The 15,367-nt window shown below is 36.9% G+C and overlaps 1 protein-coding gene and 1 long non-coding RNA gene across 8 annotated transcripts in view; one reads left to right on the top strand and one right to left on the bottom strand.

The window, feature by feature from the left end:
* Window positions 1–10,587, bottom strand: part of LOC6632064 (non-canonical poly(A) RNA polymerase protein Trf4-1) — a 168,429-nt gene extending 157,842 nt beyond the window's left edge. The window contains exon 1 of the mRNA XM_032439642.2: window positions 10,310–10,587. The gene's annotated coding sequence lies outside the window, so the exon portion shown is untranslated. The remainder of the gene's footprint in view (window positions 1–10,309) is intronic.
* The window catches only part of LOC116652005 (uncharacterized), a 112,292-nt gene extending 97,998 nt beyond the window's left edge, over window positions 1–14,294 (top strand). For 4 of the 7 annotated variants that reach the window (XR_004305012.2, XR_004305010.2, XR_004305011.2 and 1 more), the window contains 3 exons: window positions 3,875–3,933; window positions 12,293–12,402; window positions 14,108–14,291. This is a non-coding gene — a long non-coding RNA (uncharacterized lncRNA). Of the gene's footprint in view, window positions 1–3,874; window positions 3,934–12,292; window positions 12,403–14,107 lie in introns of all 7 variants that reach the window. The other 3 variants (XR_004305013.2, XR_011416885.1, XR_011416886.1) reach the window with 3 other exon arrangements.
* Window positions 14,295–15,367: the final 1,073 nt, after the last annotated feature.

Genomic DNA, 15,367 nt, shown 5'->3' with positions numbered 1-15,367 from the left:
AAACAACAGCCATGCAAGAAAATAAGCTAAGTTTGGCCAAGTGAAGTATACGCAGGGTTGGACAAGGCCTCGAAATTGAAAGCACCAGCGGCAAAAATTTAATGACAATTGAAGCGCTGCCAAAAGATAAACCCACATGACATTTGACAAGGGCTTAAGGCAACGCAGATGCTGCCTCTGCTGCTGCTGCTTTTGTTTATGTGTGTTAGCATTGTGGGCGTGGCCGCGCCCTTTGGTGACCATAAAAACCAAGATGAATTTTATTGGGTACAATCGAGAGGCGCCCAACTTTATTGGCACATCATTTGTGCGCCATAGATGACCAGAGTAATCGTCTTGGATATCCTCAGCGGCAGATGCTCTTCCACCTCGTCCCTGCCACGTCACGCCCTCCCCCGCCCCCTGCCACACACACACACACACACACATACACAAGAGGTTCTAAGCAATAAAAGCATCAACAACATTGCGTGCTATAAAGTTGCAATCAAGCCATCAGCAATCCGACAACGCAGCGGAAACTATCGCAAACGGAAACGGAAATGCACACCCACACAGATACGTACACGCACACACACACGCATATATATATGCACAACGACTTACCAAATGGCTCACAAACAGGCAACATTTTTAACAGATAAACAAAAGCTGCACAAACGCTGAGAGATAGGCCTTAAACTAAATCGAAACGCAAATCAAAGTTCAATTCAAAAGCTCGCGACTGAATAATACCCTGTAAGCAGATGCAGGCGAGTGCTCATGTCGAAATTGCGCGACTGGAAAATACTCTGCAAACAGATTTGAGCTGCTGCAACATTAATTCGCACTTCCTTCAGTACATTCAGCACACTTCATAAGTATATATAAAATGTTAAATATTTTTAAAATGTGATAGCTACTCCGATACATAAGGTCTCTATCTTTAATATGTTGCGCGATATGCCACAAAAACCAAGGCTTTATATAGATAATTTTGAATGATGTTACTCTAGTTTCCTTTTTGGCAAATTTGTTCCTCTAGCTCCTATAGTATCTAAAAGAACGAACACAACTAACTCAGCAAAGATATTAATGCTGAACAAGGATATATACACTTAAAGAGTACGAAGTTGCAATTTCCTCTTTCTTACATTCGCACTGGGTGAGTTCCAGCACATAATGCACAAATTACAGAAGTAACTGGCAAACCGGATGCGCCCACAAGTTGGCAACAATTTTCGTTTTGGGGCTGCCAGTGCTCAAGTGTGAGCTGAGAGCTATTAGCAGAAGATCATCACACTACACAAGAGCTCAAGTCAAGAGTGCTCAGCTGGCAGATACCCGCTTGTAAACTGGGATGCAGCAAATGCGTTATTTAACAGCAAGTTGCAGAAAAATAATCGAGCGAAGGCAAACCGTTTAATTTATTTACCGAAAGTCCTGAATTTCTTTTTCTAAGAAAATTCAAATTCAAAATGATTTTTTTCCCCAATAATATTGCTATATATTTGTGGCTATATTTAAGCTCAATATGATAAAAAATTTGCTGTTTTATTTACTCAAATATTGTTAATTAATGATTTTCTCGCCTAGTTAGTTTTGTGTAAAGGACTGCAATAAGATTTGTATCATTTGATAAATGGATATTATAGAGAAATCAAATTTTAATGCAGTCATTAAAACGGTAAATCGATATATACATTTATGTATTAACAATAATATGACTTCGGCGGATATAACAATTTTTTTTCCATTAAGACCATTCAGACCCATTACTTTCTTCCGTTCCCGTTACAAATCGGAAAGAAAGTTTAGCTCATTTTCTATCCATGCCTACAATATATTTGGATGCTCCAGAAAAGCTTAAATTTTAGGTGTATTTTCTCAACTCATATTAAGAAAATAAACTTGTATTTTTATTTTTTTGATTTTCTACTCTCGAGTTGATGGATAAACAGCAAATTCGGATTGTTTGTTAGTCGGGAACATAGAAATCGAATTGAAATTGAGTGCAAAGCTGCTTAATGTCTGCAAACATTGCTTTTACATCTGCATGTGTGGCATATAAAATTACTGCAAGGTGGCAGCACGGTAATTCAATTTCAATTTACAAAGCAGATAAAGTGCTCTGCAATTTTTGCCAAGCAGATCTGGTTACGCTGAACATGAGCAAACGAAATTAAGTGCAACAGCATGTTAAATGCTGTCGAGCATCTAAAGAGATGCATGAATAACTAATTAAATCCGAGCTCAATTTGTATGTGTATCAAAAAAATACTAAATATATATCAATGTTTATGCTTTATAAAGAACTAACAATATTTACTTTACCCTCGAGTCAGCCAATATGATACAGGCTTTTAATTTTTTCAAATTATTCAAAATTGGACATGTCCCTTTGGCGCATTAAAAGCACTTGGCACAAAGCAGTTAATGATGCAGCAATAAAAAGCGTTGCCTACTTTTTTGGGAGTTGCTCTGGGACTATGCCATTAAAAAGCGTCTGCCTGCTAAAGCGGGCGTAGGGGCAGGCTGCAGAGCTGGTGAAGTTGTGAGTGTCGCATTTTGACGCCAAAATAAACAAGAGCCAGGCCCAGAAACAAAAATACAAATACAAAAAAAAAAAAGCATGCAGCGCAAATCTCGAAAGGCTTAGCTAATGACAATTTAAGGATTTTGTGATTTCGGTTATTTACATAAATTTGCCCTTAAACGCTCCCGTGAATAGCAAATACTTCTGCTGTGGGCGTGGCATAAAAGGGTAAAAAGTGCTTTCAAAGCTTCAGAATCTGTGCAAGTAGCTAACTTTATTAAATCTTATGCAAAAACTTGGCATAGACATAAACAAAAGAGTTGCCAACAGTGTCAACCTTTTGCATACCCTGTGACATCTATTTAAGCAGGGTATATTGTAATTATAAGTGCGATATTTATTGTTAGAAACTTATTTTAAATATATTTAATTATTTAGGCAAACTTAATCATTCAGCGCTTGGAACTTCAAAGCATCTGACATTTAAGGTAACATCTATCTTCAAAATGTTTTGTTATTAAAACAATCTAAAAGTATTTAAAATACTTTACACAATCGAATTGCCACACTGAAACATTTAAAAATTAAAGCAATGTTTCAGGCAACACAAAAAAAAAGATGGAACTTAAAAAGGATCTCACGCACACGCGCTTGTCGAGTTGTTCACTTCGTGTGTGTGTGTGCGTGTGTGTGTGTGTGTGTGTATGAAACCATAAACCTAAATGCCATTTCCACAAATTTAACACACTCTCACATACATTTAAGCACGCATATACACACGCGCTTATGCGCTGGAATAACAAAAAAAGAAAAGAAGCAAAATAAATGCTAACACCTTGGTGACATATGCCAACTCGCACGACAATCACACACGACCCAGCCAACATAGAGCAGCTACCCAATACCCTGGCTGCCCGCCGATGCCCTCGAACGATATTTGCGATACGCTAAGCGCTGTGTACACAATGGGAAAAAGACACAACGCGATGCTGAGGGGTCGAGTGAATGGGGGGAGGGAATTGAGTCCTGGAGGCGCAAAGATAATCAAAGTGTGTTTACAAAACAACCACAAATGCAAATTATCTAAACGAAGCGCAGGCCCCTTCTAGTATTGATCCTGATAAAGTTAAATACGAAAAACTTCATTTAATTTAATTAGTTTTAATATCAGCAGCTCTTAAGAGTTTGCTGACTGGCATTTCAGCTTAAGGTATGCATTTTATAATAACTTAGCTACAGGCAAAACAGCTGCCAATGCCATTTCTAAAATGGGTTAGAATATATGAAAAACCATAGTAATATGCAAAGAGTATTTTAATAATTCAATTACAAGAAAATTTATGTTTCTTATCCTTACAGATTGTCAAGCTACGAAATGTGCTGCAACTTAACATATGTATTGTATAATATCACAAAAGGTAGGTTTAGCAAGTAAAATGTATTTAACAATGATTTAAATAACAACTGGTTACTCGCACAAGTATATTTCAACTCAACTTAAGAGCTAGTTGAGTTCTAGTGGAGCTTCTAGTGGAGTTAATAGTTTATTTTACTTAGACTGCAAGCCGCATCATTAACAATGACTAGAGAGAACTGTGAAGTATCGTGAGCTATGAATTAGTATGATATAAAGATAGTTTCATGCATGCGATAAATGCTTTTATGGAGCTCGCAAGTAAGAGAGCTTGAGTCGTGAGTGCCTGACTAGAGGATACCCTTAACCTTCTTCAAGCAGCATCACATGCAGCTCGTGCTAGTAGGGAGATGAAGGATACTTGAGATGTATTCACTTTTCCAAAAGCTACATGTTCTAGCCAAGAGATATACTTAATAAACAGGATTTCCTCAACGATTTTTTATTGATTTCTTGGAAACGAGGCAAGTTATCGATTAACGATTAACAAACTCGTACTGCGCGGACTATAGGAGGCCCTTCATTCAAAACTTCACGCCTCTAGCTCTTATAGGTTCTAAAATCGACAAGTTCCTACTTACGAAATGACAGATGATCAGACAGACGAACGGACGCGCAGACGGACAAATGGACGGACGGACAGACATACGGACATGACTAGATCGACTTAGCTATTAATGCTGACCAATAATATTTATACTATATACATACATTCATAAATTTGCACGAAACGAATATACCCTATTTACCGATTTTCAATGGGTTCAGGGTATAAAAAAAGAAAACACGTTGTACGTTTGAAAAACAGAAGTCGCAGTTGTCAAGTCTTGGCGGGCACACAAAATAGTAGAGTGATATGCTTATATTTGACAAATTAGATATTAAGATAGAAAAATGTCGAATACGTTGAACAAAATGCATTGAGAATGCCAACGCTGTAGTCAAATCATATTAAAGAGCTTTGCGATCAGTTCTTTTTGTTTCCCCTTCTTGTTAATTAATTTATGCACTTGAGATTTATTCAGCAATGGTTATAAAAACCGTACTAAATTAAGTGTAATACTTAAGTAGCTGTAGGCCGAATTGGCAAAACGCAATCTGTTGCCTACCAACAATTCGCTATGGCAATACACTTACCACGCACTTACGCACACTCATACATATATAAATATATATATATATATATTTACATAAAGACACACACACACAGATGAAAGCCAAATCAGAATCAACTGTTTACGATTTCATGGCCATGTTACCAATTTTATTCATTTTTTTTTTAGCCCATTTTGTTGCTGTTGTTTTTGTTTTATGCTGTTTTTGCTTGTCGCCTTTGAGTTGGCCAAAAAGCTGGAATAAACCCTCATAAAACACACGGCAAACGGCTTGCGCATAGTTCAGAATGTGGCATGAAAGTGGGATTGGGAGTGGGGGTGGGGCTGGTAGTGGGAATGGGAATGGGTACTCCGAACGAAGCAGTGAATAGAACCAAATCCGATGTCGTCCAGCATTATTGCTGACGTTGTTTGAAGTTGATTTTTGTTTTCTTTTTTTTTCTGTATATTATAGATATATATATATATATATATATATATATATATATATATATATAGATGTATACTTATATATGTTATTATTACTAATAGCCTGATATACAGAGTCTTGTTCATATTTTGGGGCCAACTAAAAATGCAATTTGTAGGAATGTCACGCGGCTCGCATGAAATTGAAATGTTGGAATGTAGAAAAACTAAGCACTAAGACCGAAAGCCGAAGACGCTTTAATGTAAATCAGGCAAAGATTTAGCAACAAACAGCATTAGGCAAGAGTCATGAAACAACAACAACAGTAATAATAACAGCGACAAAGGGGCGTGACCCCAACAACCCAATGGATGCGTCCGAGAGGAAATAAAAATGTAAATGTAACCAGAGGCCGTTGCCTAAACCTCAAATGAAATTATAACAGCAAGTGCGTGAGCGTGTGTACGGGATGTATACTTGTATATATGTATGTGTGTCTCTCTCTCTGTGTATGTGTGTGTGTGTGTGTGTGTGTGTGTGTGTGTGTGTGTGTGTTTGCTTGTAGAATGGTTAGCAGGCGGTGTCAACAACAAGAACTTTGGGCGCCGTCCAACCCGAGGATGATATAAAATGTTGGGCACTATGCAAAAACATTGACCTGTTGTTGGGTATTGTACCGCACCCGCCCACCTACGTGCCCCTTAACAACATAATATATATAGAGTGAAATAGGCTAAGTAAAATGCGAGTGCTAGGTAATAAAAATTGAGTGCAGTTGCCGAAACATTTGAAAATCCTGTTGAAAATGTTTGCCAGGCACGGCAGTTAAAGGCCGCCTTGAAGCTGAACCGCACGCCCCGCCCCGCCCCCACCCTTTATGCAAACACCCTCGAAGCCGCAATGTTGCCAAATGGTCAAGTCATAAAACAACAAATCTAAAACAAGCGCGAGTCGCAAATGAAAATGAAATACATTCACATAATTTGAATGCCAGAAAACAAAAAATAAATACAACAGAAAAATACATGGAAAAAGCGCACAAGGTCAACACTGAAAACCAAACACAAAACAAGTACAAGTGCGCGAGTAGGGAGTGCACGACTAAAAGATATCCCGTGACCAGCGCTGAGCAGACGACACACTTGAACTCCCGTCTAGACAAACATAGATGCATAAGCTGCTCTTCTATCTTAACCTTAGTCCAAAACAATGTCTAATGCATTCTTGAATAACTTCGATATATGTAGTTCAATATTTATAAAATTTATCGATGAAAAAGAAAATTAATGAGGAATCGAAATTCTGTGTATATTTTTATACTAAACGAGATTCTTTATATTTGATGTCGTCTTTAGTTGTGATCTCCGAATAATGCTTAAAAAACCTTGTTCCATATTAACTTTTTATATTACGAACATCGAAATAGATTTAGAAAATAGAGATCAACTTATTATGCTGGAACTTTCGTGATGGTTCACAATAGATTAACTAAGCTTTATATACCTATATACTTAATGGGAGGTGCCTTCTTCTGCCTGTTTCATGCGCTTCCACAAAACCATAATACGCCAATTGGCGCTTTATCAATTGGTACAGGGTATAGAAAGAGCAGCAATAGCTTGTTTCAACTAAGTAGAAATTGTTTCAAGGACCTGTCAGCCTTTCAATCTTGGCCCCTTCAGATATACCAAGAAGAAGCGAAACTGATAAAGTATTCAAATGTTGGGACCCTAACGATCAGACGCAAATATATACCCATAAGAAATGGGTATGAGGGTATATTGTATTTGTGCAAAATCCAAGTGTATGTAACAGGCAGAAGGACGCATCTTCGACCCCATAAAGTATATATATTCTTGATCAGCATCAATAATCGAGTCGACCTAGCCATGTCCGTCTGTGTGTCCGTCCGTCTGTCCGTCTGTATGAACTCAAGGATCTCAGAACCTGAATCTTACTTGAATCTTACAACTGATGCATTTTTCTGTTTCTGTTTCGATTTCAAGCGCGTTTTTGCCAGTACAAATTGGACTTGATTTATTTATTCGCTTAGCTTCTTTTTAAAATTGAATATGAATACAATAACTGAGAACAGGTATTATGCAGCAACACTCATTTAAAAATAAAAACAAGTAAGAGGTTCTAGTCGGGAGCTCCCGACTAGGGGATACCCTGAACACTCTTCCAACATCAAATGGATATATATTAATTCTATTTTAGAAGCAACCAATCATGTTTCGTAACTCTAGCTCTTATTATTTACCAAAATTGCCAAAAAAAAAAACAGGATATCGATTTTTATCGATTGCTTGAAAATGGAGTAAGATATCGATTGTCGGAAACAAACTCGATCCGCGCAGGCACTATGAGCACCTACATCTAAAATTTTAGGTCCTGAGATCCTTGCGTTCATGGTTAGATCGACTCGGCTATTGATGCTGATCAAGAATATATATACTTTATGGGGTCGGACATACTTCCTTCTGCATGTTACATATATTTGGATTTTGCACATATACAATATACCCTTATACTCATTTTAAATGGGTTCAGGGTATACATAATACATAAATTATATTTAAAAATGTTTTTTTCGAAAAACTAAATTATATTATAGAAAATACTGCAGCTCAGTTCTGGCGATGTGCTTGCTTGTGAGCATTTCGGATGAATTCCAACATGTTTTCAGCGCGCTCTTAAAGCAAACTGCCAGTCTCCGGAGTCCAGTTGGGGTGGGCGAACCCCACCCGGATCTAGCTATGCACACAGTGGGTAACTCTGTCCGGGTCTTGGTGGCGTCAAATTTATGGCTGTTGGCATTGGGCAATGCAAATTGTCAACATTGGCAAACGTCAAATGCTTTTGGCTTTTGGCGCGCGCCAATTTTAAGTACCAGCAATTTTGACAGCGCCAGAAATGCATAAAGCGCTCAGCTCAAAGGCCACAGGCAAAAAACAAAAAAAAAAACAACAACAAAAAAAAAAAAAAAAACAAACCAAAAGCTGCCAGAACAGGACACAAATCATACGACATTTGGAGTGGAAAACACACTTCAGTGTTTGAACATGCAGCCTGTTTATTTTCTATTTTGCTCCTGTTCCATTAATAATTAGATATTAGCTCTTAAAAAGGCGCACGTAAATCAATTTCAACGGAAAATGGACAACACCACGCCCACCATGAACATCACTCTGATGGAAACTGTGACTCTGGCATGCTCTATACCCTTGTTTAAGGTATTATAGTTTTGCGACGAAATGTATGAAACCTAGAAGCAAATCTTAGCCGACCTTATAAAGTGTACATTTATTCTGGATGGGCATCAACAGCCGAGTTGCTTCAGCCATGTGCCCCTTTAGAAAATATTCTGATGGAGGCTGTGACTCTGGCAAGCTCTATACTGATTATACCCTTGTAGAAGGTATTATAGTTTTGCCTGTCTGTCTGTTTCCATGCAAGCTTGTCCCTCAGCTGGGGCCTAAGCTAATGTCGGGAAAGTTGAATATATATTAAAAACTTAGCAATTAAAAATGTCATGATGCTGTTTACTTATGAAAAGGCCAAATCTTAGCTTAGCACCAGTCTAACAATAAGTTTTTATATAGATTAAGCCATCTTGACCTGACACTTATGAGAGCTTTTCTGTACACCCGACATATCTAGAAAAATAACTTATCAAATCGGACTTCTACAGCATATAGCTCATATGGGATCAATTGATTCCTTCCAAGCCATATGTTTGCTAGGGTATTTAATCTTCGGTGTTTTTGTTTAATTCGCGCACTGCAATTGCCAAATATTTGAACAAACTTTTAACTTGTTATTTGCCTTATATACCACACAAATATACTTATTTTTTATTGTCTTTTTGCGGCGCCTAGTAACAAGGGCAAATATTTTTATTGTTGGTTTTGATTTCTAGCTTTATCTGCTCTTGACGGTTCATAAATTGCAAATGCAACTAAAATGCAACAAATAAATTGCAAAATTTACCCGAAAGTAACTATAATATAAACAAGTTAGATGGTTTCTATCAAGTGTAGCCTGCCACGCAATACACTAGCTTGACTTTCGGGATGTCTCTGAAGTTGCAAAAATTGTCGAACTGTGACTTTAGAAAATATACACCTAATAGATATTTCCAAAATGTTAGGCTTCAGCTTAAAAAGCCGGCGAACGGATAAGAACGTGTGCACTACACAAATCCAATAAACTCCTTTTCGTATTGTAAACAGGGTATTCAAATTATCATATAGACTACGTTTCCGACAGCTTAAATGCTTTGAGGTTTATTTTGAATTTTCTCTAAAAACTTTTCCTAAACTTAAAACTTAATAACTATTTTCATGTGATTTTGACGATTTAAATACTCTTTTAGAAAACTGCAATTCGGCTGACAACCTGTTCAAACTTTGCTGTAATCCTAACTTCCAATTCTTTGGACTCATCATGAAAAGCATTCAAATGTTTCGTATTCTGTTTCAATTAAAATTCGACTTTAGGCTTTTAGTTTATGATATAGGTTTTAAAATGAGTTAAAGAATCTAGAATCTCTAAGGGTAGACTTCAGGCTTTTATTTCGGGCTCTCATATGTGAATTTGATAATTGGAATACGATTTCTTAAGCCAAGAGCGCGAAGAATCATTATTATAGACCTTAAAATTTACAAGCTGAAAACTTTATGCGACTTTTAAACATAATTTGCTTAAAAATTGTTAATAGTGTCCCAGTTTTCAGACTGAGTTTCAGACTTGGACAAACTAAAAGGAAAGGCACTTAAATGAAAGGGCCTTGCTTCGTAGCGGGCTTTATGTTTTTTAATTAATCTTTTGAAGAGCTGCCGGGAACTACTTACCGTTATTTGCTTTTATTTGCAAAGATGCTTTTTTTTTGTAGTTTTTGTAAATTAGCGAAACGCTTGACTTCTGCCTTAACTAAAATAACTTTTCTTCTGATTCGACGCTCTACGCCTTACACTGGAAACAAACACAGACACACACTCAAAATAAATAATACAAAGCACAACAAAAACGGACTAATTTTCAAACAGTTTCTCTGCTGGACCGTTACAATAATTTTTGAAAACTCGCGTAGTTTGATGTCGTTCTGCTGTTCTTGGTTTTGCTATGCTCCGTGCTACTGCGCTGCCATCAGCCAGACGCAAGCGAACGCTGGCGTTGTCGATGCTGAACTGCTACTTGTTGGCATTCGCTGTCCTCTGACAGCCCGCAGATGCCAAATGCTCAGCCAAAGCAGCGGGTAACGGTTCGGTTAGGCATGATGCGGTGCGGTGCGTTGCGACGGGGGGCAGGAGCGGCGCGACATACTGGCATAAACACATCGTCGGCTCCTAGTGTGATGTCCTCGTGGGTGTTCATTCGCTGTTCCTTCTCGCATTCATTGGGTTAGCAGCGAATTCGCCTGCTCTGCATATTGTCTGCTGGGTTAAATGCCGCTACTTTGCAGCGAAAGCTCAGCGGCTTTTCTCGCTCTCATTCTCTCTGTCTGCCACATTCAGCCGGCAAATGCAGAGCTTTCTGCAGACGTTTGGCGCTAACTTTAAATTGAATCACGCAAAAGCTTTGTCAACCTCATGTTTCGTGTCTGAGTGTGTGTGTGTGTGTGCCTTTGTGAGTAATGACAGTTAAGTGTCTGTTTTTAAAAATCGTTGCATACTTTTGTGCGCCAGTTAGAGCGACCATTCCTTTTATTGTTAATATCAATAACAATACATACAAACTCACACACACATAGAACTCTTTAAGCTAGTCAATTAGTTGACCTTAAATATTAGTAAATCTGTCAATCATGCAGGTGCATAGCTCAGCCTGGCATAATTTTATTTTTCAGAAAATTATGTAATTAGTATTTATTTATATACATATATTTGTGTTTTTCTGACCAATTAACTTAACAGCTCAAACCATAAGACTAAGGAAACTGAATTTATCACCTGTAAGGAAAATGAGGGTCAACGAATGTATGAGGGAAAGTTCAAATGTTGTTTAAATTTTTAAAATTACAAGTTAGCCCAGGTTAGGCTGCGAAATACCCGCGAAGTGTGTTCTTATAAGCATAATGAACGCTGAACACACTTCATTTAGTATATCCTTCTAAGGAATATTCTAGTTATGCCAGTAAATGCCTAAAGTATAGAAGGACACCGTTTCAAACCCTGCCACAAAAACTATTGGTCATTCTCGCGACCAAACATCTAAATTTACTTTTTAAACTATTCTGCTTATACATGAGGCAAAGTTTATTAAGATCACACTCTAATTTTTTGACTCTATAAGAAGAATGGCAAAAAATTCTGTTTTCTTACATACTTTAATGAAACTCAACATTTTCGAGCTTCACTATTCTAACATACACATTCGCCCAACCAGTAGGCGACTGTCTAAAAGGGTATTCAACCTTCGGAGTACCGATGATACCCTTTCATTCTATTTTGTTGTACACGTACTTAATTATATGTGGATATATAAAAGTTTTAATCAATGTTTGTCTGTACATGTATGTGTGTGCATGTAAGCATGTTTGAATGTCTATATGCATGAAAGAATGTATGAATGTAAGCATGTTTACATGTATGCATGTAAGCATGTATGCTTGTAAGCATGTCTGCATGTGTATATGCGTGTATATATGCATGTAAGCATCTATACATATATACATACATGTTTGAAACAAAACGTATTATTAACTATGACTTGCGACTATGCGATTCTCATGAATTTTAGTACATCCCGTATGTGAGTTCTCATGCATTGATTATAAGTGCTGTGTTTTGTTTAATTGTGTATTTGTTCTAATGTATATTTTTTTATCTTTTCAGATTAAAGAATTAAGTTTCCAAAAATACACGAAAAAGGAACAATTATAAATTTTACTCGTATCCGTATTTATTGAAGAAATATAAATTGGTCAAGTTCCTTCAATAAAAAGGTATAAGTATATAAGTATAACAATATATAAGAGTAAGATATATAATTAATAAAATAAGCGAGCTCCTGTGTCTGATCCTTCGATCACACCATAATTCTGGATTCTTGGATGACTCCATATTTATCAAATGCAGTTCGTTGCATTCGTGTGATCCTAATGCACCAAGTCCTTTGAAAATCTGAATTATTATTGCCATTTTTCTGAAAAGGACATTGTGGATCCTTGCGTACGGTTTCAAAAATTTCTTATGGACAAGGGCTACCAACTGGCCAAAGGACATTTAAATCGTCCTTGGAATTTCAGAGATATTAAGGATTTCGTGTCCTGGATTCTTAGAGGACCCCATACTTTTTAATTGCAGATCGATGCAGTTGATCCTTGCGCTCCTAACGCACCAAGTCCTTTAAAAATCTGCAAGGATATGGCCGAGTTATGGTCATTTTTCTTAAAAGGACATTCGTTTTTTAGCCATATCTCGGCCGCATCCTTGCGGATCTTGGAAAAGAACATCTCTTTGAACTCGCAGGAAGCAGGACTATTGATTGGCATTCAAGCATTTCCAGGATTCGACCAAAAATTTCTCCGAAAATTTTCCTAGGGGGTTAGTCGCAAAAATTGCCAAAAGTCCACAAAATCCGGGCTAACTTGGCCATTTTAAGGGCTATCGAGATGTCCTTTGGTCAACAGAATGTCCTTGCGACCCCAATTCAGAATATACAATAAAAAGGACGAAAGTCCTTTAAACAGCTGAGAAATTGTGTGAATTTTGCATATAGAAAATTGCCTGTAACTCGGCCGCATCCTTGAGGATCCTTTCGAGTCATGTGTCAAAAACTTCTTATGGACAGGGGCTACCAACTGGCCAAAGGACATCCAAATCGCCCTTGTAGTTCCAAAGATATTAAGGATTTTGTGTTTTTGGCCTAATTTCCCTTGCGGCTGGCGACACGAAATTTACAAGTCCTGGATTCTTAGATGACCCCATATTTTTTAAATGCAGATCGATGCAGTTGGTCCTTGCGATCCTAACGCACCGAGTCCTTTGAAAATCTGCAAGGATATGGCCGAGTTATGGTCATTTTTCTTAAAAGGACATTCGTTTTTTAGCCATATCTCGGCCGCATCCTTGCGGATCTTGGAAAAGAACACCTCTTTGAACTCGCAGGAAGCAGGACTATTGATTGGCATTCAAGCATTTCCAGGATTCGACCAAAAATTTCTCCGAAAATTTTCCTAGGGGGTTAGTCGCAAAAATTGCCAAAAGTCCACATAATCCGGGCTAACTCGGCCATTTTAAGGACTATCGGGATGTCCTTTGGCCAACAGAATGTCCTTGCGACCCCAATTCAGAATATACAATAAAAAGGACGAAAGTCCTTTAAACAGCTGAGAAAGTGTGTGAATTTTGCATATAGAAAATTGCCTGTAACTCGGCCGCATCCTTGCGGATCCTTTCGAGTCATGTGTCAAAAACATCTTATGGACAGGGGCTACCAACTGCCCAAAGGACATCCAAATCGCCCTTGTAGTTCCAAAGATGTTAAGGATTTTGTGTTTTTGGCTTAATTTCCCTTGCGGCTGGCGACACGAAATTTACAAGTCCTGGATTCTTAGATGACCCCATACTTTTTAAATGCAGATCGATGCAGTTGTTCCTTGCGATCCTAACGCACCGAGTCCTTTGAAAATCTTTTACCATTTTTAGCCCTTTGAACTCGCAAAAAACAGGACTATCGATTAATATTCAAGGATTTCCAAGATTCGATGCAGCCCAATAAAAAAAAGCTTTTAATCATAAAAGTTTTTTATATTTTTCGGTTTCGACGCTTAGCTAAATAATATAAATTTTTTATTTTTACCTTCTGTTTGTATTTAAATATATTTATATATACCATTGTATTTAATTATATGTATATCTACAGTAGTTATTATTATTATTATTTATATTGTTAAACTTTTTGCTTTGTTTTCTATACTTTGTTTTGTTTGTTTTTAATTTTTTTGTTTTTCGTATTCCACTTTTACGTTTAGACAAGTTAAATTTAAAAACTCAAATTACACTAATATACGCGTGCAGTGTTGGGTGTTCTTTCTCTTCTTCAGCTTGCTTAAATAAGACAAATTACTTTTATATATTTATATATATTAATATATATATATATATATATATATATATATATATGAATATATACATATATATATATATATATATATATATATATATAATATATATACATATATATATATATATATATATTGTTTTAATATAGATTAATTTATACTTTAATTAAAAAAAAAATTGTAAAAATAATGCATTAAAAAAACAAGTGTATGCAAATTCAATTTCAAGAAAAAAATAAATACATTTTCGCATAAGAACTAGGAAGCTAGAAATGAAGCCTGTTCGGCCAGGCGCTTATGTGTGTGTGTATACCTGTGAGGATGTGTGTGTTCAGTTTTTATGGATATTAATATTGTGAAGTCTGTAATGTATTGTTTCTATACAGAAGAATATATTACCTAAAGAACCGATATTAAGTAAAGAACAAAAAAAAAAAAAAACACTCGCAATGCAATGCAAACCTTATTGCTTCATAGACAGAAACCAGACAAAAATTGATTTTTGGTATTGGACAAAATGACAGCTTCAAAGTTGAACAAATTTTGCGCACACAAAAATACTTTGAAACTGTCAAGAGTGAATACCCCCAACGGATTTATCTGCGGCTACTAATGAAGGCTAGTTGTGTGGACTTCTCTCTCAACCGACGCTCGCTCTCTCGCTCTCAGTGTACACTACTTCTATCTCTGTCTCTCTTTCAGAATGCATAGTTGCTCTCTCTTTCTCATCCATTTCTGCACGCCTTGGTTTTGTTTTGTTTGGTTTTTGTTTTCCTCTGGTTCTGCGTGCAGAAGGGTATTTAACGAGTCTGCCACACACACTGTTTGTTGTTGTAAATATACA

The sequence above is a fragment of the Drosophila virilis genome, chromosome X (assembly GCF_030788295.1).
Source record: "Drosophila virilis strain 15010-1051.87 chromosome X, Dvir_AGI_RSII-ME, whole genome shotgun sequence".
Taxonomy (NCBI): Eukaryota; Metazoa; Arthropoda; class Insecta; order Diptera; family Drosophilidae; genus Drosophila; species Drosophila virilis.
The sequence above is the reverse complement of the archived record's forward strand: the minus strand, read 5'-3'. Positions and strand labels throughout refer to the sequence as shown.